Source organism: Rhinatrema bivittatum, chromosome 12, assembly GCF_901001135.1.
Source record: "Rhinatrema bivittatum chromosome 12, aRhiBiv1.1, whole genome shotgun sequence".
Classification (NCBI taxonomy): domain Eukaryota; kingdom Metazoa; phylum Chordata; class Amphibia; order Gymnophiona; family Rhinatrematidae; genus Rhinatrema; species Rhinatrema bivittatum.
In genome coordinates this window covers 9,352,380-9,373,965 of record NC_042626.1, presented here as the reverse complement: position 1 = coordinate 9,373,965, position 21,586 = coordinate 9,352,380, and the positions used below count along the sequence as shown (strand labels likewise).

Sequence of the window (21,586 nt, the reverse complement as noted above, 5' to 3'; positions counted from 1 at the left end):
AAACAGAATATTGGGAATTATTAGAAAGGGAATGGTGAATAAAACGGAAAATGTCATAATGCCTCTATATCGCTCCATGGTGAGACCACACCTTGAATACTGTGTACAATTCTGGTCACCACATCTCAAAAAAGATATAATTGCAATGGAGAAGGTACAGAGAAGGGCAACCAAAATGATAAAGGGGATGGAACAGCTCCTCTATGAGGAAAGGCTGAAGAGGTTAGGGCTGTTCAGCTTGGAGAAGAGACGGCTGAGGGGGGATATGATAGAGGTCTTTAAGATCATGAGAGGTCTAGAACGGGTAGATGTGACTCGGTTATTTACACTTTCGAATAATAGAAGGACTAGGGGGCATTCCATGAAGTTAGCAAGTAGCACATTTAAGACTAATCGGAGAAAATTCTTTTTCACTCAACACAGAATAAAGCTCTGGAATTTGTTGCCAGAGGATGTGGTTAGTGCAGTTAGTGTAGCTGGGTTTAAAAAAGGTTTGGATAAGTTCTTGGAGGAGAAGTCCATTAACTGCTATTAATCAAGTTTACTTAGAGAATAGCCACTGCTATTAATTGCATCAGTAGCATGGGATCTTCTTGGTGTTTGGGTAATTGCCAGGTTCTTGTGGCCTGGTTTTGGCCTCTGTTGGAAACAGGATGCTGGGCTTGATGGACCTTTGGTCTGACCCAGCATGGCAATTTCTTATGTTCTTATGTCCTTAAGTAGTGATGACCCGTGCCAGAGAGCCGGATAAGTAGTATTTATCTGCAAAGTGTTTTTCACAGGTTTTAAGTGCCGCAGCGCTGGAAAGTTAAAGCCATCTCTGACCCTGGATTTAAGTTTCCAGCACCAAGAAAATCCTGGCCCGGCCCGGGGAGTAATAATTAACGGTCTCATTTGCATGGGGGATTTCCACGCGAGGGCACTGAGTAGTACTCTCATTTGAGAACGCTTATTTTGTAGTGTAAAACCTCTTGCTGCATTGGCACAAAATGAGCGTTCCCGTGCAGGCAAAGCTGTGTGGCGGCCAGAACGCACCTTTCTGCATCGGCTCGCGTGAACGTGCGGCCCCTGTTAGTGCGCACGTTAAGAAAACCTATGTTGTATTATTAGCTTCCCGACAAGGGGAAATCCCAGGGGTGTGCAGGAGACAGTGAGTGAAAAGGTGGGTCCGTTCCCCACAGGTGAATAAAGTTTGCTTTGACAAGTCGTAGGCGGTATCCGGCCTTCGAGCTTGTCGAAAGGAGTTTGGAAGTTGGGCCTAAAGTGGTCAAGGCTGGTTTTGGAGAGAGTTTTATTTTCCTTTGAACAGCTGGAGCGGGCAAAGCCAGCTCCTTCTAGGAAGGGCTGAGGTCCAGCTGGAAAGATTAAGGACTCCCATGTTCAACAGGTTCACCACTTGCAGCCAGAATTGTGGGTAAAAGTGAAGAGATGTTTTCTATTTTCCTTTGAGATTTGAAAAGAGACAGAGGTTTGATGGGAACCTGAGAGGAGACCCTCATGCGAGGGGTCTGAAGATATATAAGAGAAAGTGAATAGCCCCTTTTGAAACCGTTGTGCGCCAGCTACGAAGCTGAGATTTTACTTTTGCGACTGTGAACTGTTTGTTGGATTTTTTTCCTTTCCCTTTTACTGAACTTTTGGAATTGAAATTCTAAATACATTTTCTTTTTTCTTGTTTGCAAACCCATTTTATTGTGTTTTGTTTCTGGGATGCCTTAGCCCTCGCAGGCAGTCCTGCTCCCCGCAGCACCAATCAGTGCTTGGTTTTCCAGAGGTTGCAATGAGTCGGTGAGTGCTCTGTAGCCCCCCCAGACTTTTTTCCCCTTTTGCTCCTTGTGGTATAACGCTGGCCTGCTCCCAGAATTAATGGTGAACAAGCAAGTTGTAGAGGAGACCTTTTTTACTGGACTAACTTAATATTTTCTGACCAGCTTTTGAGATCTCTGCTCCCTTCCTCAGGTCATTGGTATGCAGGTTTAGTAGCACCACAGAACTGTAGTAATACCCTTATAACCTCTAGGAAGTCGACTAACTCCATTAAAAAAAAAAAGCTAAATTATTCCAGCGGTGAAGCTGTCTCAGTCACACTTTCTCAGGAATGTACAGATGGGAGAAAATGTGCATATGTCTCTTTCTCTCTATTTTTTTTTTTTAATTTCAAAAAGGTTATTGATCCTCGCACATCAACCAGCTAAGCAAACTGGGATTACTGCGCCGACTCTTAGCCTGTCATCTCTCCCAGGTCAGGACCCCACTTTGGAAGTGTGCACGCTGTATCGGGTCTCCAGGCTTAGAAGTTGGCACTTCACTGGGAAAAGCCTGCCCTCTTCCCCTTTCCTTCTCTTGTTTAAAGCCCCCAGTGAGGCCTGATGGATATAGCACATCGGGGCGAGCATACTCTGTACAGGAGAGGTTGTCAGAGCAAAAGAAATGTTTCTTTAATGAGCACGAGAGAAGAAAGAGAAGCACGCCGGGTAGGCATATTACCAACTACACAATTAGCAGAGAACAGCTCCCTCATGGTTCGTGGAGGGTTTGTAAAGCATCAAAAGTAGGTCCTGGGAAGAGGTTCACCTAAACTACAAAGCACAAAAGAACAAGTGCAAGCTGTGACACCGTGAAAAGAGAAGGAAGGAAGGAGTATCTCCTCAGCTTATAACCCAGTGTGCTGGTGCTTTAGTAGGGGATGAGCTGCTTGCTAATTCGAAAGCATCAGGAATAAGAACGTCCTAGTCTCCAGCTTCTGAGAGCTCTGCTGACGGATACGTCTTGGGGCTATGCTGGCTATGCTATTACTCCCCATTGCCAGGGACTAGATTTGCCTTTTGGTTGGCTAGAGTGATAAAGGGACTTTATATATATATATACACACATCAGGGCAAGGGTAGATCGGAAGCTCGGAGACCTGTCCAGCTGTCCAGTGCATGAACCTGCTGTGGAAACATCCACTGCTTTCAAGGTAATATAGTAGGTGATGGCAGAAAAAAAAAGACCAACTGATCCATGCAGCCTCCCCAGATATTCCTGCCCAGGCTGCCAAGGATTTCTCCCAGCTGCCAGTCATAGAGCGTGCCTGCTTGACTTCTTACCCGAGACTCTTCTGGTGGTCTTCCTCCTCTGAAATCCACCATCTTTGGTTAATGCATGCACATGGGCTGGCACCGTCCTGAGCCCAAGTCACTTGATCACACCGTGCATTGGGGAAGTTGGAGAAAAAGGGGCATAGGTTCTGTGGGGAGGGAACTGTCATTTCAGTTAACCTAGTAATTCAATTACTTGTGCTTTCTGGTTCTCATGACGTATGGCATGGCCGCAGAGCTCTGGAAAGGCAGAGGAAACATCCCAGACAGCAAAGCAGGATTCATAATAGATGCCTGTGGCTGGTACAATGCTAAAATATCAGAGTAACGTAGCGCGGTGTCCAGCTCGACATGAGCGTGCATGACGCTACCACTGCGCATGCCAGGAAAAGTACCACGCCATACAAGCACAGAACCAGGCCAGAAGCCATGCTGACTGGGCACCAAGGCAGCAACTTGTGACCCGTGACTCTGACAGCACACGCTGTAGCAGAAGGTACTGTCAACAATAAAGAAGGAGGCCATGGACAGCACTTGTAGGTCACAATCAATAACCACCCACTGAACCAGGGTCGACAGCGGCAAGTAGCATCTGAGCATCAATGGTCTCCACTTTCTTTTTGAATTATTCATAAGCATTAGCATCCTATGAAAGACCTAAGCAAGAGGACTTTAAGATTCCACCATGCAAACTGCAGTTCAGGCTAGCGTTACTGCTTTCTTCTACATTTATTGAAGAAAGAATTGATGTTCTCGTACACAAACTTGAGAGAATTTTTTCACATTGCTTTGTGTGCGCAAAGCCCAGATGCTCGTGAAGTTCCGCCAAGCCAATGCTGGCAAGTTTTCACATCGGCATAAATTTAAGTGAAGCGAAGACTGGAGTGTGCCCCTCCAGGCTGTAACGCAGCAGGACTTGAGCCATGGAATGGGGCAGCTTCATCTAGCTTGGCAAATTTGGAAATTTGCTTTGGGAAAGAGAGAGCTCCTGAAAATGTGTTGTTTTCAAGGCAATTTACATCTACAACCAAAAGAAAAAAAAATATATAATGAAAGGAACATTCTCAAATCAATTCAAGCACAAGAAGATAATTGTGCTATCAAGTTAATCGCTGATAACTTGCATCCTCCAGTTTTCACTAGTTTTCCTTGTAGTCTTTTTTTTCTCAGGAATATTAATAAACATCAGGTAGTGCCTGAAAAGTACATCAGACTTTTCTAGATTGATAACAGAATTACAAACGTGTCTCTCAAATAACTTTGGGGCAGATGCAATATCGGGCGTTCAGGCCAGTGCACCATTTAACTCTCCACTGGACATGCGTTTAGGAAGGATTAAGCTAACGGCCGATGCAATAATGGGATTAGCACATCCAAAACGTGCGTCCAATTGAGCGCCTAGGTAATAGCAGTCATCACATGTAAATTCAAGTAGATGAGGCTATTAACCTCATGCAAAAAAATGACTACGTGCCCAAATTGCCCTGTTTAACATGCAAAATTTTAACACCATCCTCGGGACTGGCATTGTCATTCCGTGCTTAAAGACTCAACAAAAAACCCCCCAAAAAACATGCTTTCTGTAGTTTCTTCTACAAAGTATCATTGCAATACTAAGTAGGAGGAACCACAGAAAGCTGAAGACCAAAAAAAGGCTTGACCGTGAAAAAAAATATTCAGGGCGCACAACATACAGTCACAATATACCCGGTTCAGGTTGTGTATATTATGCCGGCAGCGAAGGAAAACAGATGCTCGTACTGAGCATCCGCTTTTCTAACCCACACTTACAGCTATCTCTCCCGGGCGCCCATTGCTGAGGAAGCATTTTGGATGCACAATTTCCCCATGCACCTCCATTTTTAACGCAGCAGTTCATTTCCTTATTGGATTGTGCGCCCGGGAGAGGTGGATGGGTGCGCGTTAGGAAAATGGGCGCTCGATTTAGTGCCTGCTTATAGTGCACCCATTTTTGCATCGGCCCCAATGGAAAGCCGAGGATGCGGGAAGTTGAGTGATTAGCTGAAGGTCACGGCCCGAGTACTAGGTTTGGTCATTGCCAGAAGTTGGGATTCTCTGGGTTTCTCAGCTCGTGTGCTCTAAAATTGATCTAAACATCCCAGTCCCTTGCATCTCAAGGGACTGGTCTGATAATAGCACCCTCTGTGGCCAGGAGGTGGGATGGTCCCTAGGGGGCTGCACTCCTTCAAAATTGCTGCTGTGGCCCTGAAGTGCTGATGCCTTGTGCAAATGCAAGAGCTCGGACGACTCTTAAAGCTGGCCCTGATCACAGAACAATGCACATCCCCATTGGCATGCGGTGGCCATGGTAACATACTTATTTTTTTCAACAACGGGGTCTCACAATCAATCCATCTCAGTGGGAGGAGTTGCACACTTGTTTCTTGCTCCACCTAGGATGTCAAGGCAGAAGAGGAGCTGGGTGATCAGGGCAAGGACCTGGCAGACCTCCGAGGTTCCAGAGCTAGGAACCAGCGAAAGCTCCCATGGTCAGAGAGCGACACGTCCCATTACTCCATCCATGTTAACCAACGAAAATCCTTCCTTACCTTTTACATAGGAGAAAAGCATCAGCTACTGTCTATGGCAGGCAGTGCCTGGCTCTGTCTGGCAGGGAACGATTCCCCCAGCCCTCCACTGATGCAGCATTTCAACCACAGATTCTGGGAGAAAATTACCCCTGGTTAAAACTAGCAAGGCTAAATAAAATGCTTTTTACCTCATCATAAAACTAACTTTCCTCCAGCGAATGCTGTTATGGATTACTGTCATTTGTCTTTATTTCATTTTGTGTTTCATTTTGATAAGAGCAAAATGTTTAAATTAAAAAAGCCAACTGTTTACCATCCATAAATTTACCATCTTTCCCAGCTGCTCCATACAAATTAGGAAAACTGGTCAGGCAGTCGCTCCAGACTCTTTGATATGCTTGATACTTCTCCTGTCCTTTTTCTCTTTATATTGCATATTTTTTTTATCTAATCTCTTTTTTGTTTTTTTTAAGGAAGATGACAGTTTCGCTGGAGTTATTTTGGGTGAAAGTAAGCACACCCGGTCAGCTGCGGTTGCCAGACACACTTAGGAAGACTTTTCATCTGCATGTCTTCCAGCCTCTGTATTGTTCAGCCCCAATTGGCCTGCCACGCATATTTAAGCCAGAAGCTGGATTTACGACTGTCGGTTGGCCAAAAAAAAAGAAATCTCTACAAAGTCTGAAGACATCAGGCATTGACTGTGTCGCCCCAGAAGGCACTCCTGGCTCAGTTATGTAACTCCAGCTTCTAATTGTTAACGCCCTGCTGAGCAGCGATGGATAAGGAAGTCTCAAATAGGATCCTGTTACTTACCTGCAGAAACCCAGGGGAAAGGATGACAGAGACGCATTTGCAACAACATTTGTGTTGGTTTGCATTCCTACTGTGATCTCAGTGATAGGAGGAAGTGCCAAAAAAAGTGGCATTCTGAGACTTAAGAGGAGAAGGGGAGGAATATGTAGTAGAGGATGAAGAGGACAAAGCAGAATTGTTTAACAAATATTTCTGTTTGGTGTTCACTGAGGTACTGCAGGAGTAGGCCCACAGGAAAAGGACATTAATAGGACTGGAAGTGAGGCAAACCTCAAACGATTTTGAGAAGACTGTGTCTGTGAGGATCTAACTAAACCAAAGGAAAATAAAGCGGTGGGGCCCAGATGGGATACATCCAAGAGTATTAAGGGAACTTAGAGGAATCCTGGCACCTTTTCAATGTTTCTTTAGAGCTGGGGTAAGTTCCGGAGGACCGGAGATGGTCGGATGTAGTTCCTCTTCAGGAAAGTGGAATTAAGGAGGAAGCTGGGAACTACAGGCCAGTTATTCTGACCCCTGTGATGAACAAATGAATTAAATTGCTGATAAAGCAGAAAGATAGTGCAGTTCCTGGAATCCAATAGATTACAAGTTCTGAGGCAGCATGATTTTACCAGAGGTACCACTAGGTCTTGTCAGACAAATCTGATCAATTTCTTTGACTGGGGGACCAGTAAGGCCTTTGACATAATTTCGTTTAAGCGATTTCTAAATAAAGTGAACACCCTTGATATGAACCCTAAAATGACTGACCAGGGGGGTTATTTTCCAATTCACGTTATGACATTTTCACATGTGTTATGGCGTTTTTGCATGTGAAAAATGCCTTAAAGCATGTGAAAAGCACCATAATGCATGGTGCAATGCTAATTTTTAAAAGAGGAGGAGTTGGGGCGGGATTTTTGTAAAAGTGGGCTGGCTTCATGAAGCCATATCGCAGTTTTAACGCAGAAAATAACTACGCTTTTTTTTTTATTGGCGTTAAGCTGTGCAATATGCCCATAATGCAAACTGCGATTTTTTTTGCAAATTGCGTTTTGGGCATTTTTAGCCTGGAGAAGGGCCTGAGATGGGGGTGGTTGGGGGGGGGGGGGGGAGGATTGGGGGAGGGACCTGAGATGTGAGAGGAGAGGAGGGAGGGAGAGAGATCTTCTGGGGATGGCACAACCTAGTAACTGGAGGCGAGGTTTAGGTAGTAGTGTAGGGGTTAGGGGCCACTTTGACATTCAGAGTGAGACGTACGAACAGAACAGTGCACTCCTGTGAAGATTTGATGACCTTCGGAGTGAGGAAACTCACACAAAGATGAGATTTGTACCATGTCCTCTCACCCTAGCTTGATGTTACCCAGGTAGAGAGTCCATCAAGCTTACATTTTGTGAGTGATGTTGTGGAAGAACTAATCGGGACAGGTTTGTCTTTTTGCAGATTTCACCAAAAGCTGCAACAGGACAGACCCCCAGGATGGTGTGGAAACCATGCGTAGAAACCTAGTGAAGCTTGCACAATAGTCTTGCAGTCTTGCAGATTTCAGTTCAGTTCAAGTTTCATGGAATTTTTAGATGCTCCCTCTGACTCACTGGGAGAATTTCACCAAAATATCCCCCTGGGGAACCCGTGGAAAAATTCAACCCGAATCCCTGTGGATTCACTGACTTTGTGAAAATCCACTTTGATAGACTGCTGCAAATCAGGTGAATCTGTTCAAATTCCTGCTCCAGATTTGCCAATTTGAGGGGTTTGATATTATATATTTTTTTAAGTTTTGCCAACTAATTTGACTCTTGAGAGCTCATCGAACCAATTCACAAATTTTGATTTCTTAATTTATTGTAAAGTTTGCACATTTTTAAGTTGTGCTTATTCATTGCGTTTTATCCTAAACATTTTTCTTAGGCAAATAACTGTGATAGGTGGGTAATGGACTGCTTGCCATATATCATGGAGAATTGGATCACTGGGGAGATGTTTCTGAAAGTCCTGCAAGTTCTGTGCTGCCAAATTTCCCAGCAGCTTCATGGCCAAACATTCAACCTGTTTTTTTTTTTTTCTATTTTTCTCAGGCTATGAAAGGAGATAGTTAGACATATTTATCCCTTTTCAGAATAATCTTTTTTTTTGCACATCTATACATTGTTCAGCAGAGAGGCCTATGTAGGGTTCAGAGAATTTGACTGATTGGCTAGCACCTCCCTTCCTGGCTGCATGGGTGCAGCTGGGGCACCTCACTGCCGGAGTGACTTTTTCTGGCAATGATTTCTTTTTAATTCTAGGTAAATCATTTTACAAATGTGTTGCTGTTGGGATACCTCACAATAGCTTATTTCTTTGCAAAAGGTAACTCTTACTGGATAAGAGGTCTCTTGTGCAGGCAGAATCCTCCTCACTTCTCTTGCTTCAGATGGGTGTGAACTGGCACAGTCTGTGCAGAGGCCCCTCCCACATGACATTAATATAATTACAGCCATCTCTCTTGATTGATTGCTCTACAATAGACTAAAGCCATGTCTCCCCTCCCCCAAGCAAAGTTATTAAGACAAATCTTTGTTAAAACAGGACAATCCCTTTTCAGAGCCAATTTGTTCATGTTTTATAAACCGGGACCACTGCCAAGTATATTTTTATTTCAGGTTTGCTTTATGGAGGTATGGTGGGACTTTAATTTTAGGCAAGTGTGTGGTACATGCTTAATAATAGCTTTAATCAGGCATCCCCAGCTATTCCAGCAAATGTATTCATCAGAGAAATAAATGCCTTTTGAAATTCTGTCATTTTCAGCTTCCCTTCGGAATTTCCATCTGTCTTTTATTCCCGCATCCCATTCTGAGAATTAGAAAAGAGGCGACTGATTTACAGTCTCCTGATTGAATGTGTTTAGCTTAGTTAGGCTCCTGGGGATCTTCCGGAAAGGTTGCCCAAGCCTCCTATGAAATGCAAACGACTTTGGGAAATGCTCTTTTAACTGTAAATGTTCAATGGAAGTTGTTTATGGTCTGGAATTTCATTAAATACTGCCAGATGTTAAATTTTATGCATTGTAGGCCTAATTGGAGGTCACTTCTCTTACATAATCAATGGTTTTGGTACATGTTTCTGTAATGTGCATTGCTGAATGCCTTACAGGGCATTAACTGGCATTCATTGCCCTGTTCTAGGGGCATTACTTCTATTACAAACTCATAACTTAAATTTTGCATTATGAAGATTTTTTTTCATTTCAATTTTCCACTTGACTGGAACATTCTAGACATAGTAACATAGTAAATCATGGCAAATAAAGACCTAAATGGTCCATCCAGTCTGTCCAACAAATTGCTTGGGAGTAACTTCCATTCTCTGCAGTTTAGCCCAACGTGCCTTTGGTTAAGGGTAGCAACAACTGCTCCTTGCAGGGTACCCCCCAGTGCCTTCTGTTAAGGGTGATTACTGCCACTCCATGCAGGTTACCCCCATTCAGAAATATTACATCTAAAGTTAGCCAAAGGTTACCCCTTTTCTTCATATCATCCTCTAGCCTTTTGGGATCCTTTGTGTTTATCCCATGTCCTTTTGAAATCTGGGAAATGCATCATGGGAATTCATGTCCTATATTCTAGCCAATCAGGTTGCCCAGAATCCAAATGAAAATGGCATCTCTAGTAAACAGATCTACATGAAGGGTGTCATTGGCATACCAATGGCATTTTTTTAAAATACAGGAAGAATACCTATCAAACCCTGGAAAAAAGCAATTATACAGAGTTCTTCTCTTGAGGCTGTTTTAGAATAACTAAGGGTGGGAAAAAATACTTAATCAGTTCTGGTCTGAAAGCTCAGGTTCACCTGATATGCCATTGCTAACGATATTTGAGAAAGGCAAACCTCTTCTGATGCAATTTACGTTATGCTGCGTTTCCTGCCAGTAGAGTTTGCCGAGGATGTCCTGATGTCCCAGTGAAAACCTTCTTCATGATTATCAATAAGACGACCTAATAGGAATAGTGAAATCCCTCTTGACATGGTTTTAACCTGCCTGTTCTTTGAGAACTTGCTAGTGACTTATCAACTGAGTGCCCTATGAGATACACAAGGCCTGATTTAATATGGTACACTCGGTTTTTATGCACAACTGTGTGCAAATTTTTTGTATGCAAACTTTACTCTTGATGCAGCAAGGAGTATTGTGCACAAAAGAATGGGCACGGAAACATGCACATATTGGTTAGTGTCCTCACATGTAAATCTAATGCTAATGAAGGCTTTAGCTATTACCTCCCTCTGCCAATACAGAGAGGAGGTATGCAGTCTTAAACTCCTACTCAGAGGTGGGGGCCAGTGTTAATCTATGGGGCTGAACCGGGATGAGGGGGTCCCTGTACTATGGATTTATGCCAGAAAAATATTTTGTGCACACAAGCCATGTTTTTGTGCATATTTTTGGATTAGTGCGCTACTTTTTAGCTCCCAATGCATTAGCATACCGTTAGCTTAGTACATTCATTTATTTATTTAAGGCTTTTTTATACCGAAGATCATGTACAAGTACATATCGCTTCGGTTTACAGAGAACCAACAATAGGAAATTACAGCAAACAAAATGAACGAAAATCAAACATGGATTACATAATAAGGGGAACTTCGAGAAGGCAAACCCGAAAATCAAACATGGATTACATGATAAGGATTAAGGGGAACTTCGAGAAGGCAAACACATCCGAACTTAAGAACTATAATGTAGGATCAGGTAATAAGGACTTTAAGTAAATGCTCTTGAGAAGAGCCAGGTCTTCAGTTTTTATTTGAACGTCCGCAGGCAGGGTTCTGGGCGGAGTTCCGGGGGAAGATTGTTCCATTGTATGGGTCCAGCAATTGAGAAGGCTCGTTTCTTGGCAGGGGGAACATGAAGGCTACCTAGGTATGTTGTTCTAATTGGTCTGGAAGCTGAATGATGTTGAAGAGGGCAGGATAGTTCGAGCGAGGTTAGGGAGTGAATAGTTTTGTGGATCATGGTTAGCGCTTTATACAGAATTCTGAATTTAATAGGGAGCCAATGTAAGTTCATAAGAATAGGGGTGATGTGTTCTCCTCTGCTGGCATTGGTTAAGATCCTGGCTGCAGAATTCTGTAGCATTTGAAGTGGTTTGGTAGTGAAAGCTGGAAGGCCGATTAGAAGGGAATTACAGTAATCTATTTTTGAGAATAAAACGGCTTGGAGAACTGTTTGGAAGTCCTGAAGATGAAGGAGAGGCTTCAAATTTTTTAAAATAAGTAATTTATGAAAACATCTTTTGTTCTGTTGTTGACGAATCTTTTTAAATTCAGCCGATTATCTATAGTTACTCCCAGGTCTCTTACATTTGTGGTGGTGGACATTTGGAGTGAAGGGAGGCTGTGGATCACCTGAGCGGGATTGTTGTCCTCTTGAGTGATGAGTAGAAGTTCCGTTTTTGACGTGTTGAGTACTAAATTAAGGTTGGTAAGGAGGATGGTTATAGACTGTAGGCAGCTGTTCCAAAATGTGAGCGTTTTAGCGATTGATTCTTTCACTGGTATCAGGATCTGGACATCATGAAGTTAGCATGGGGCACATTTAAAACTAATCGGAGAAAATTCTTTTTTACTCAACGCACAATTAAACTCTGGAATTTGTTGCCAGAGGATGTGGTTAGTGCAGTTAGTATTAGGGATGTGAATCGTTTTAGGACGATTAAAATTATCGTCCGATAATTTTAATATCGTCTTAAACCGTTATGGAACACAATACAATAGAGATTCTAACGATTTATCGTTATAAATCGTTAGAATCGTGAGCCGGCACACTAAAACCCCCTAAAACCCACCCCCGACCCTTTAAATTAAATCCCCCACCCTCCCGAACCCCCCCCAAATGAGTTAAATAAACTGCGGGTCCAGCGGCGGTCCGGAACGGCAGCGGTCCAGAACGGGCTCCTGCTCCTCAATCTTGTTGTCTTCAGCCGGCGCCATTTTCCAAAATGGCGGCGAAAAATGGCGGCGGCCATAGACGAACACGATTGGACGGCAGGAGGTCCTTCCGGACCCCCGCTGGACTTTTGGCAAGTCTCGTGGGGGTCAGGAGGCCCCCCACAAGCTGGCCAAAAGTTCCTGGAGGTCCAGCGGGGGTCAGGGAGCGATTTCCCGCCGCGAATCGTTTTCGTACGGAAAATGGCGCCGGCAGGAGATCGACTGCAGGAGGTCGTTCAGCGAGGGTTCCGGCGCCTCGCTGAACGACCTCCTGCAGTCGATCTCCTGCCGGCGCCATTTTCCGTACGAAAACGATTCGCGGCGGGAAATCGCTCCCTGACCCCCGCTGGACCTCCAGGAACTTTTGGCCAGCTTGTGGGGGGCCTCCTGACCCCCACGAGACTTGCCAAAAGTCCAGCGGGGGTCCGGAAGGACCTCCTGCCGTCCAATCGTGTTCGTCTATGGCCGCCGCCATTTTTCGCCGCCATTTTGGAAAATGGCGCCGGCTGAAGACAACAAGATTGAGGAGCAGGAGCCCGTTCCGGACCGCTGCCGTTCCGGACCGCCGCTGGACCCGCAGGTTATTTAAGTCATTTGGGGGGGTTCGGGAGGGTGGGGGATTTAATTTAAAGGGTCGGGGGTGGGTTTTAGGGGGTTTTAATGTGCCGGTTTTGCGATTTTTAGATTTTTAGATTTTCACGATTTTTCACGATATTTTACCCCCCCAAACGGCAACAATACGATTCCCTCCCCCTCCCAGCCGAAATCGATCGTTAAGACGATCGAGGACACGATTCACATCCCTAGTTAGTATAGCTGTGTTTAAAAAAGAATTGGATAAGTTCTTGGAGGAGAAGTCCATTACCTGCTATTAAGTTCACTTAGAGAATTGCCACTGCCATTAGCAATGGTTACATGGAATAGACTTAGTTTTTGGGTACTTGCCAGGTTCTTATGGCCTGGATTGGCCACTGTTGGAAACAGGATGCTGGGCTTGATGGACCCTTGGTCTGACCCAGCATGGCATTTTCTTATGTTTTCTTATGTTTTTATAAATGAAATGAATAACCTTTAGATTTGTGAGAAGTTGACAGAGTGGAAGGAGGTAGATGTTGAATAAGGTGGGGGAGAGAGAAGATCCTTGGGGGACTCCGAATGTGGCTTTGACAGGGTGCGAGTCTTTGTTGCTAATTCTGACCTTGAATTTCCTTGAATTACATCAGGAGTTAAACCTCTTTTTAGTGCATGAGTAAAGAATATGTGCCAAAGTTCAATCCCCATTTTCTATTCACATTGTATTACATTGGGCCCTCAGATTGCTGTGTTCTGAGAAGAATGGAGACCATTCCCTAAGCATTTACATGCTTAACATTGGGTTTTACACGTGTAAATGCAGCTTACCCAAGTAAGTGGACTTTTGAAAATTGCTACAATATGTGCCGTAGGATTTACTCGTGTAAGTGTACTTTATGGGCCTGATTTTAAAAAGTATTTATTCAAGTAAATGCACTTTACCCATGTACATGGGCTTTTGAAAATTGCTCAAATATATGCCATTGAATTGCCCATAGGATTTACTCACGTAAATGCATTTAAATGGAGTAAATGGACTTTTGAAAATTGCTACGATAGTATGTTACATTTACGCATGCAACGCCTTTGGAAATTCCCTCCTAAGTTTTTAAATAAGATCACGCTACATTCTTATTCATGTTATAAACGCCATGGAGCTCACGCGGGGATACCTCATACGTTTTATTTTTTTGGCTTTTCCACCAAGACTTAAAAAGAAAATCCACTGCTCAGGAAGGTCTCAGATTTCCTGGAGAACTGAACCCCATTTATTTATTCACAGAGCACATACAGCACCGTGGTAACAGCAGGTATCGCGCCCTGCAAAGAATCCAGTTCTTCTTTTCTCCAAGACTAACATGGCCACCATGAGCCCAGTCACAGCAATGTGAGTTCCCTACCAGTGTGACTCTAGAGTTTTCTAGCAATTGCTAGAGGTCTGCTGTTGTTTTTAAGCAACAGGGAATTAATGACATTCACTGTGTCATTTGATTTTGCTCCCATCCAAGAGAACAACCAAAGAAAACCACAACGAAATGTAATTCTGCAAAAATGAAACAGAATGAAAAAATAAATGAAATAAATAAAAAAAATAAAATGAATAAAATGCAAGTTTTTTCCCTGCATGCCCCTAGGAATTGCCTCCAGATACAGACAGGACGGATTTGATTCCAGATCTTCTACAGTCCCTTGGCTTCTGTCAAAGTGTAGTTCTGCCTCCCTAATCTCAATAATTTTTTTTTTTAACCTTTTCCTGAAGTGAGGCCTCAACTGCTCATCTCAGCAAGGAGGAAGTGATTCTAGAGCGAGTGAAAAGAAGGAGCTTTGAATTTTGCTTGGGTTGGTCAGAGCTGCAGAATCCTCCAGCCATGACAGAATCCTCTTCCTTTTCTGGACCCCAATGGCCATGAAATGTACAAATGAACACAGTGCATGGTATTCTGTGATCTATTTCTTGCCTCTGCAAAAAAAAGGTGAACATTTTTTACCCTTGCAATTATTTTTTGCCACAGAATCTAATGGGAAAAAAATGTAATGAAACAGGCAAAAATTGCCCTTTTTTTTCTCCTGCTCTCTGTTTTTCGTTTGCCAGTTATCACCATTTGTGCTGAAATTTGGACTTTTTTTTTTGTTAAGTCTGCAGCAAATATTTTTTCACAAATCTGTGACTTTTATGATGTGCTCAGGAGAACATAATTAGAAAAATGAAAGGGAAAAAAAAAAGTTAATTATGCACCTCCTTGGACCAAAATGCATAATAAAATGAATTAAAACGGGAGTATTGTTTTCATAGGGAGCAAAGAGTTCTCATCCTGTAAAATTATTCTAACATTGTGACAAGTTTATAACTGATATTATTTAGGCATTTATATGGCGCCCCAAAACGGGAGCGAACCAGACTGGACGAGCCAACCGGTTCTTATCTGTCATCATTTACTTATGTAACTTTACAATGAGTTCCCTACCACAAATAACTTACAGTGAAAATTGGTACTTGAGGCAAAATGGATCACCCAGGGTCGCAATGAGTGTCAATGTTAGAAGCAGGATTTGAACCCCGGCATCTGTTACCATAACCACTGTTTATTTCTCTCTTGCTGCCTTAGCTCAGAGGTGCCGCTCTTTTGCAGCTCCTGTTCACTCAGAACCAGCCTCTGCCGAGGACTGTGGTGCCATGAGCATCCGTTTTTAACTGTTCAGGCTCCCCCTCCCTTTTATTTTTATGTCCTCTAACAAACAAGGCCCTTGCCCAGGGACCCTACGCTATGGCTCCCGCCGCTACCTGATACACCTGCACCCTGAGCCTGGCCGTCCTCATTTGAGCAATTCCCAGAGACTGCCTCCTCCCAGGATGTGAACTGAATATTATTTTAACATTTTGTAATGTTTTCCCATGTAAGATCATCACAGATCTGGAATGGTCAAAACACTGCTGAGAAGGGTCTGCCCCGATTACACAGAAGGATTTGGTAGGTTGTGGAAGGGCGAGTTTAGTTACCCAAACCTATTAATGACACAGCTGTGCAAAGCAGTCTGCGGGGGATTTAGGCAACGTGGATCAGTATCCTCCGTTTAAGCAAGTAGGCCATTAACACAAGATGATTCTGGTCTCGGGCTCTTAAACTCTGGGCAATTTAACATAAGTGCAGATCAAATTTGTCAACAGAAGGCCTGTGGAAACCTCCCGCCTGTGCTTTGCCGCCCTCAGATGGAGGCAGCGACAGCATTTAGCTTTTACAGCTGTAGAAAACAGCCTAAGAAACTCCCTTTATTTTAAAATTCCTCAGGCAATTTTGTGCAGATTTCTGGCTGGATCATGCCTTGGCTGCTCATGCTATCGGTTCATTTAGACCAGTGACCAGCGTGGGAATGGAAACACGGGCACCCCTCCAGCGTTGCATGGTGGATTAAGTGCTGGACACCCCCCCCCCCTTGCCCTCCTCCCTGCAACCAAGCCAGTCATTTAGCCCCCCAATTCCGCAGCAACGTGCCGCCGAACTAATTGCTCCATTTCCATACCAGTGGTGGCTGCACATCCAGCCATCCTGAAATGACTTGAACTCTTGGGTAAATTTTGGTCTCTTTTGGACTGGGTTTTGTCAACAAAAGAGGACGAAGTGATGGATCCTGGAGCTTCATCGTTCACGGCATCGTGGCACCCATGGCACACTCTGTTGTCATCAGACTAAATTTCTGCTGTGGATAGGGCTTAACAGAGTTAGAGAAGGGAGCAGCTGCAGCAGATGGAGAGAGGGATGGGCAGGCAGACTAACAGACAGCTGTATTAGACAGACACTTTGCTTCACCAAGGTTATTAAGATGTACACTCAAGACGAACAACTCGACTGCCAGGTATTTCTGCCAAATAGGAATAACAAAAAAAAGGTATAGGAACAGATTATATTGCGAGAGCAAAACCTCATTGCAGCCTCCTTACAGACGAACATCAATACCAATTCCATTTGTTGGATGTTCACAGGGGAGCAAATCAATGTAAAATGCTTCTTATAGTTATTATAAATGGATGAAGCAGGTGCGGACACCATTGGACAAATGATATTAACACAGGAAGCCTTGGCAGTCTCTGGTTTCCAGACGCTACTGAGAGTGACATTGTAAGACCAAGCTCCGGCTAGAGACTGTATGCTGCAATGCACAGAATAGCGGGTCCTGTGCCCGAGAGTTTAGGAAGTCACGGGGAAAAATAAATCTGCAATTAAAAATGCAGAAACTGAAATACAGATTAAGGAAATGTGTTCCTGGCCATTTCATGGATGTATCACCATACCTGGCTTCTAGTGCCCTGATGCATGCTGCTTGTTGGAGGATAAAGTATCTTGACTCATGACCCATAAGGGTCCTTTGCAGGCTGTGATACTTTTTATTGAAGTAATACGAATTAATTATAGAAGGTGTGGTACATAAGCTGTAGAGACCACACAAGCCCCTTCAAAACCTCATGTAAAAACCACATCTTGGAGATATCTTCTATTGGGCCAACGAAAGCTATCCCAGCCTGAGGAGAATCCGGGTTTTTCCAGAATCAATGTGGCTACTGGAACCCGGCAGGGAAAAGTAAAATGATGGATTGTCCCACCTCCAGTTTTTTGCTGCCAAGAACGGAATATGATCTCTTGCCTGTAAGCCACGGAGAAAACACACGTTTTATCGACTGCTGGTCTGGAGATTTGCAAAATATTCTCAGTGTTAAATCTCGGTGAACATTTTATTGGGCAAAGTTTTCTAATATTCACAAAAGCATGCAAGTTATGTTCTCTGCAGACAATGTCTGCCTCAAAGCTTTTCATTTCTCCTTTGCTTTATCATATCTGCATGTCAGGTTAAGTGGGTGAATGTGCAGGGATGATAATTCTCCAAAAATCTTTCCTGTAGTCCTTCCCCCCCTCAAACCCTGACAAACGCATGCCTCCTATATCACCAGCTGCGTGTGTAAGCCCCCCTGCCACCCCATCACACTGCAAACGCGCTGCTTCCGAGAAGAGCTTCGTACAATTTTGCTGTTTCTGTGTTATGCTCAGGCTTGTGGACCCTTGGCCGACGAGAGGATGGTATACCTTTCGGAGGGTCCGTAGGCTCTCTTGTCGGGTGGCGAGGCAGAACAGGAGGCGAGACCAGCTGACCCTTGGCACTGGAGGCTGAGGCAAACACGGAGGCAATGAAGAGAAGAGATGAGGCGCCGTGTCTTCACCACTGGTGGTCTGCGGTCCCCCCGGGAGGAGCCCATAGGGACCCGACCGCTGGGACTTAGGTGGCCCTAGGGAGGTCAGGGAAACAGTGCAAGGGCCAACTGGAGCTTCGCCCTGGAAGCCCGCGGTCCCCCCAGGAGGAGCCCATAGGGACCCGGGCCGCTGGGAGTTAGGTGAGCCCTTGGAGACAGTAGTCTTGAAGAAGTCCTAGGTCAAGTGCCAGAGGGTCGCCGCTCACCAATCCGAAGTTGTACGCCAGAGGATCACCACTTGCCAATCCAAAGTCAGGAACCAGAGAATCACCATCAGCCAATCCAAAGTCAGGAACCAGAGAATCACCATCAGCCAATCCAAAGTCAGGAAGCAGAAGCCAAGCCAAGCGCAAGGAACTCACCAAGGCAAGCAGACTGGACAAAGCTCACAGGAGACATTGCCAAGTCGAGGAATGAGCAGAGGAAGCCTCCTTAAATACTTCCTCTGCTCTGGATCATTGGAAGCAGGTGAGTATCATTAAAGGGATCAGGTCCCTTTAAATCCAGCAGGGGGGCGTGGCCTCATGCCTAAAGATGGCGGCGGCCATCTTGGAGAGCACCGCGAGGGAGGAGCAGGGACGGCTCCCCAGCGGGTGGCCAGACTGCGGACCATCACCGGGGTGCTGGGCACCGGCCCCGGTGGAGGTAGGGGGCCCACAACATTCTGGGAGTGTTGGGGGATGGGGGCTGTATGGAGATCCATGGAAGTGGGCTTTTTTTTATTTTTTAACATTCCTGCCACTATCTACCGTGCCTCCTGTCCGTCCAATGCTGGTGCCATGAGTAACCACTTCCAAAGCTCGTGAGCTGACTGACTCTGCTGGTCTCAGCACAGATGGGATGGAAGTTTGCAAATGCTTGCACATGATGCCGGCATGATTTAAAAGTGTGAGTGTGTGTGTACATGTATGTGTGTGTCTGTGTGTGGGGGGGAGTCCCCTTTGAAAATGAGCTTGCAGGTCCATGGTTACAAGTCACCCCTACAGGCCTGCAACCTCAGCGAGGTGTCTGATAATTGCTTCCACATCATCTAGCGGCATCTTGTTAGGAGAGCATTCACTGGATATGAAATCCTGATGGTCTAATACAGACATCTCCAGGAATTACGGCCACAAATCCCATGATCATAATGTTTCATTATATAGTTATTTTTGGAGCTGATATGATGAATCATTATGTGATATCATTAATGTCCACTACTTGGTGATTAAGCCTAATCTCCCTTAACAAAGAACCATCCTTAAAACTCATTAAGACGGCTCTAATCTAATTATGTTGGTGATTCATGCATCAGACATCTTGGTGGAATGATGACAGAAATCCATTTCCTTGTTTGAGGCATTTTGACTGAAGAGGGGGGCCTGTGAGATGTCAAAAGCTCAAGTTTTACACTCACAACTGACCAAAACTCCAGGTATGTATCAGGGGTGATTGGCCTATCAGGCATCAGGCATCCCTGGTGGGTCGGTCGCTTCATTCACATTTTTTTTTTTTAAGCTTCCTGGCCCAAAGAAAAGGTCGGTGAGGCCGCAGCCCAAAGAGAAACCTGATCCTGCCGCGGCCTGAAGAGAGACCTGCGTGGCCACGGCAGACCCCATGCTGACACGGCCCAAAGAGAGGCCTGCACGGTCACAGCAGAGCCCATCCTGCCGCAACCCGAAGAGAGACCTGTGTGAGGACGCTGCAAAGCTTATTCTGCCACGGCCTGAAGAGAGGCCTGCATGGCTGAGGCCCTCTCCCTCCCACCCCCCATCTTGCAGGAGCAGCTGGTTGCAGTGGCCATCTTCCACTTCCCTTCTGACATTGAGGAGCAGCGCTGTCATCCCACAGTGGCCAAAGACAAGGCCAGAAGAAAGCTCTATGTGTGTATGAGAGAGAGCGCGCCTGAATGTATGTATGAGACAGCCTGCATGTGTGTGTGTATTAGAGCCTGCGTGTGTGCGGGAGAGCCTGCATGTATGTTTCAGAACCTGCGTGTGTATGTGAGAGCCTGCATGTGTGCATCAGAGCCTGCGTGTGTATGAAAGAGCAACAGAGCCTGTGTGTGCATGACAGAACAAGAGAGCCTATCTGCATTTATGTGAGAGCGAGAGAGACTGCATGTGCGAGTGTGGGACTAGGGTTAGATTGGGGGGGAGGGGGGGGGAGAGAGAGAGTTTTATTTGCAGGCCTGCAAGCACAATCTGACCACAGCCTTGTGAGCCCCCAAGGTTGCTGGGCTTGATGGACCCTTGGTCTGACCCAGTATGGCATTTCTTATGTTCTTATGTTCTTATTGTTTAACTCAAATAACCGTTTGTTGTTCACTTGTGTTATGAAACTTAGAGTGAGACACACTTCTCCAAGCTATATTGACAGTAACACTAGATGATGGTGGATAAAGACCAATTGGCCTTTCCAGTCTCCCCAGCTATTCCTGTAACCTTGAGACATTTAGGCACATGTATGATATCATTCCTTATCCAAGGAAACCTTTGTTGTCTTCTTCTTAGGTTCTCTGCTGCTTGGGCTAGATGAGTATACGTATTCCCAAACTTAATCTAACACCTAGCAGAGCCCTTCCCTCTTGGACCCCCCCCCCCCCCCCTCACATGTCTTACTACCAAGGTTTGTTATAATCTAAACAGCTACCAAAACTACTGAGGTTGTGGCCCACTAAAGTCCCGTGACCTTGCTGACAGGTCACTACCAATCTGCCAGCATCAACCCGACAGGTTTCTAAGGAGTTTTAGCCCTGTGACCTGTGGTTCTGCTGGGCCAAGCTTCTTTTATCTGCCCCTTGTCTTGCTCTTATCGCCTCTCTATTTGCCTCTGCTCTTGAAGAATGAAAGATGGGTTGTTAGCCATTCTGCAATCTCCTACCCTGTTCCTACCACAGTCCTCCCTATCCCTCCCAAGCTGCCAGCATCAGTGCTCTTCCATATCATGGCCCCTTGTCCTTCACTTTTTTCCCCTATGGAAAATTTCACCTTCCTGTATTTACTGAGGCCTGTCAAATATTTACATGTTTCTAATGATTTTAAGGAGTCGGACTTTGGAAACAGGATAAATATAGATTATATAATCTATTCATACTGCTATAAGTTTTTGAGCCCTTTTTTGTGGTTAAGATTTTAGTCAGGATTATTTCAAGCAAAGTACATTTTTTGGACTGACAAACCAAATACCAAGGTTTCTAGGACTGGGCTACTGCTAGTATAAGCACTCATAAGACATAAGGGTGCATTAAAAAGTGTTGCCTAGGGTCCTGCAAAATCCTGAGCAGATATTATTAGGGTGGGGGAGGGGGGAAGATTTTGAGGATGAAATCTTTCATCTTCAACAAGTGTCTGGACTGGTGAGAATATTTGAGAAGCAGCCTTCCC

The 21,586-nt window shown here is 44.8% G+C and overlaps 1 long non-coding RNA gene across 1 annotated transcript in view; it reads right to left on the bottom strand.

Annotated features, from left to right (window-relative positions):
- Positions 1–4,017: 4,017 nt before the first annotated feature.
- Positions 4,018–21,586, bottom strand: part of LOC115074173 — a 172,927-nt gene continuing 155,358 nt past the window's right edge. Inside the window, exon 4 of the long non-coding RNA XR_003852201.1 lies at positions 4,018–4,101. This is a non-coding gene — a long non-coding RNA (uncharacterized LOC115074173). The remainder of the gene's footprint in view (positions 4,102–21,586) is intronic.